Source organism: Cupressus sempervirens, chromosome 2 (genome assembly GCF_028749045.1).
Source record: "Cupressus sempervirens isolate cs-2001-9-10 chromosome 2, ASM2874904v1, whole genome shotgun sequence".
Classification (NCBI taxonomy): domain Eukaryota; kingdom Viridiplantae; phylum Streptophyta; class Pinopsida; order Cupressales; family Cupressaceae; genus Cupressus; species Cupressus sempervirens.
Window position 1 is genome coordinate 168949311 of NC_143119.1, and position 4456 is coordinate 168953766.

At 30.6% G+C, this 4456-nt stretch overlaps 1 non-coding gene across 1 annotated transcript; it reads left to right on the forward strand.

Annotated features, from left to right (window-relative positions):
* The first annotated feature begins 3888 nt into the window (after positions 1–3888).
* On the forward strand, positions 3889–3976 carry LOC149571594 (small nucleolar RNA Z103). The gene has a single exon (XR_016360354.1). It is a non-coding gene; the product is annotated as a small nucleolar RNA Z103 (small nucleolar RNA).
* Positions 3977–4456: the final 480 nt, after the last annotated feature.

Here is a 4456-nt window from a genome sequence, read left to right on the forward strand (position 1 = left end):
TGCAATATAAATATTGCCCTAGTGGGCTTTCTCAATGAATTTTTTGTGTATGACAATAAATTGCTTTATTCCTCTAATTATCTATATCAAGAGGCTTTTGGTAACAAGTAGGAGACAAGTAAGGTTTAATACTATATAAATGTCCCCTTAGAATGTATTGGAGAAGATTTAAATATGATTTTGAAGGTTTGTTCATCCAAGCACAACTAAAATGGTTAGAATCAATTTATCATAGATATAAAGTTTGTTTTTGTAAAGATTATTGAATTTATTGCTTACTCAAAGCTTAGAGGGATAAGTGTATTGAACAAATGTTAGTAAATGGATAATAAGGAACACTTAATTACTTTTTGTTGGAATGAACCATAATTGGGAATATTCGATGGACACATTTAACTATTATTGGATGGTATTCAATGAGAAATCAATAAAATAGTTGGCTCTTTTGTTTAGGTAATTGTTTCATGGTTAATCATTTAGTATGACATCATTTATTGACACCAAAGGGTTGATTATATTTTAGCAGAATTAGTAAATGGTGATATATTTTTTTTATTAAGTAAATTGGGAAAGGGGCCAAACCCTCACAATAAAAATAACATCAAGTCTTTAGACACAAATATATGGTCACAAGCAATGAACCTGCAAAAGAGAACTAGAGCCAACTAGCTAAAATGGTGATATCTTCTTGACAGTATTGAGGGTTGCCTGTTAAGAGCTCTTTTTCACTTGTGAACAATATTGGTGTAAGACAGTTTGTTTGGTCTATGAGAACAAGAGACCAATGACAAAGAAAGCATACATGATTCCAAAAATCAAGGGCAAATATATTGTTGACCATGATAGTAAATAGTTGGGAGATATGGATTGAATATGAATCCCAATTATTCTAGCCCCTTAAATGAACTAAGGACCTGTGAAAATATGGTAGTTGGAAACATAAGGTGAGAACCTTATTGATGAAATTGACCATCTCCAGGTTGGCAACATACTCTTCTTTTTGATCTTTTACAACTCTCAACATTCTACATCTATGATATTTTCCATTTATTTTCCAATCGGTATTGGCCAAACGACATTCAAATATTCAACTAGACTATCTGAAGCCCCATCGAACTGCTAAGATGGATGGGTCCTTTCTTCATCCCATCTAATTCCTATACATTGTTATCAACTGGTACATAGATAATGAAAGTGTTCCCACCATTTTGAGACAGAGAAGTAACATCCTTTTCTTTGGAAAATTTGTTGTGGGCATCATGAAGTATATTTTTATTGGTAATACAAAGAGATTTGAGAAGTGGTGTATTAAAATCACTATTGTACAACAAATTTGAGAGTCCTAGACCTATTTCTACATGAGATGGAAATAATTACCTTGCAAAGAAGAGATTGGGAAGAACTAATATAGGTTTGTCATTATTTTTGGGCAACTTGATCTTGAGCAGGAAGATTAGGACATAATTTGTTTGAAGAGCATTTAGGCATTGCAAGTATAGAGAAAGCAATTCCTCTACTCAAACTCTCTTCACTTCCATTTCTAGAATCACTTGTGTCAGAATGCTTGGTCCATGTTCAACTAGGCGTCAAGACATTTTCGACTCTCACAAATGCAGATGATGAGTTCAAGATTAAGGATAAGAAAATCACTAGATCTAGAATATTTTTTCTGCAAATAAAGAAATGAGTGAGGGGTTTTTTTAGAAGTGAGGTAAGATATATATAATTATTTGTATAGATTTTGACTATAAATAGCATTTTTTATTTTTTAGAATCTACAGTTATGGTACTCAATATATTTGAAATATTAAATAAAATTATTTTCATCTTAAAAAATGAGATGAATCAGATTTCAATTGTAAATATATCAATTTTTAAAATTATTATATAAAAGTCATTTAAAGGTTATAATTATTTGAAATACAAAAAAAAGAAAAAAAAAAACCCAAATCAACCTCTTCCAATTAGAAGAAAGAAAATATATAATTCATTCTTATGAAAGATGTCAAAATATAAGACTAGAAACCAATAATAAAAAGTAAGAAAATCAAGCAACGATTTGAAATTGAATTAAAAATTAAAAGTGGAGATCAACAAAATTTAATTAATATTAAGTGATATTTAATGAATGAAAATAACAACAAAAAAATAATATTCATCTATAATTTGTTGGAGAATCAATTATAAGTTTAAAAGATTTTATTTTTTCAATAGGTAAATGGCCGAAGCCTAGGTTATTTATTTATTATTAAAATTAATCATTATTATGTGTTAATCACGAGTACATTTGAACCCAAGACCTCTCCAATGAGAGGCTCACAATTTACCAATGCATTGTAGGCTCTTGCCTTAAGTTTAAAAGAATTGGCTTAAACATTAATTTTGTTATTAATATCTAGCTTTTCCCTTTTTCACACTCTTAGGCCATCATGATATGTAAATTCTGTTTATCAATGATGTCAATATTAACAAAAAATCCTCTGAGGGAAACTTTGAATCGGCCAAATAGGTGACATTTGGGCGAAGACCTAGACAATGGATACACTAGGAGATGTAAATACATACATACTTATATTAAAATCTGATTATTAAGATTTACCAAAAAAAACTTAAATAAAAAGTATTATGAAACTATAAATCTATTTTTCCTAATTGACCTTTCTTATTTATTTGGTGTACCTATTGCACACTAAGGTGCAATTGCTAGTTTTAATATTTTAAAATAAAGACAATAGAGAACTTAAGGCCATTTTCCCTAAAATATTACCGAAACTTGCGATGTGTTGTGAATAGGGCATCATCCGTAGATTTCAATAGAGGAAAAAGGTTAGTTCATGAAGGATATGACTAGAAGTCGTGATGAGTTTCTGACTTATATCACGTTTTCTCCCCTTGATCTATCATGCCCTAGCTGTTATCTGCAGTTCTCAACAGAATCAAAAGGGTTGATCATCATGGATATATATATATATATATATATATATATATATATATATATATATATATATATATATATATATATATATATATATATATATATATATATATATGACTAGAAGTCATGTATCACCTTTTTCCCCCTAATCTATCATGCCCTAGCCATCGATGCATTCAACGAGAATGATTCTGATTTGTACAATAAACAATTAAATACCCTTATAAAGATCTCTTGGATGTTTAATCTTTTCTACTTGATTTTTTCTATATTTGCATTATAGTTCTCTGGTTTGCAATTAACATGATCTTTGGGATTTTGGGTTTTTAATCTAATAGAAAAAGATCGCTTGTTGGAAAATATCGACTACTGACAGCCTTGGACCATCTCAAACACATTTAGTTGAGGTAAGATACTTGTCATGACTGCATAAAATATTTAATGAACTTTGCTTGTTTTTATATGCCCTACTATGTGCGGTTTCCTGATCTTTCAATGATTCCATTGAGATTGTAGGTTTTACAATGTTTTGCCCTAATTTGACATTGTTCTTTACCATTTATCTCTCAAGCATTGCAATAGGTTTGAAATAGTTGTCTACCTTTTACAACACCATTAATGGATGTAGTCAATGGAGAGCCAAATTGAGTACAAGTTTTTTGATTTTTGGGTTCTCATTCAATTTGCAAATGTGATATTTTCAACATTTCAACACTTTTCTTGATAAGAAGAAAGCTTAAGGACTCGCACTCAGGTAAATTGTCTTGCCAAAATGGGTTGTGAGGCCTATGCATATATAGATAAAACCTTATCTTAATAGATTAAGGGCTTCGTTTATCAGTGTTTTCCACTTAATAAATTTTCAACCTCATCTTTCTTATAGATGTCTCTTTCATTTTTTTTATTGTTAGGCTTTTAAATAAATTTCTTGGGTATTGTTTTTTCTTGTATGGATGGAAATGAGGACTCATTCCCTGAATGATCGACAATGATTAAACTGTGCGTGTTCTATTTGAAGATAAGCCCAATTTCCTGTTCCATCACTTTGTAATCTTTCCTCTTTCTGATTTATGTTTCTGATGGAAGGCTTCGGTTTACAGCTCGACACACTACTTCATCACCTTTATATATTTAATGAACCAAAGAAAAATTTTGAGAGAACACCCATCTTGTGTATTTAGCTTCATTTAGATCATTGTGGGTCTATCTCCCAGCATGCTCAGAGAAGGTTGTTGGATTGAAACCCTAGTTGACCAAGGTATAACAAAAAATCCAATATGTGGGTAAAAACATCAGCATCGCTATGAGGATGTTCACCAAGTTGTGGGCAACCTTAGACCTTCTAAAGATTTGATCTTGGGCTTCCTGCATACAAGTGAAATCCCCTTGTGTCATTTTTTTTTTCCATTTTGGAAATGTTAAAGTGTATCCTCTAGGAAAATACATGCAATTTTCAAAATCATTCATCGAAATTTGCATAGATTTCGAGACAAATCGTTCATCCCAATTTATACAGATTTC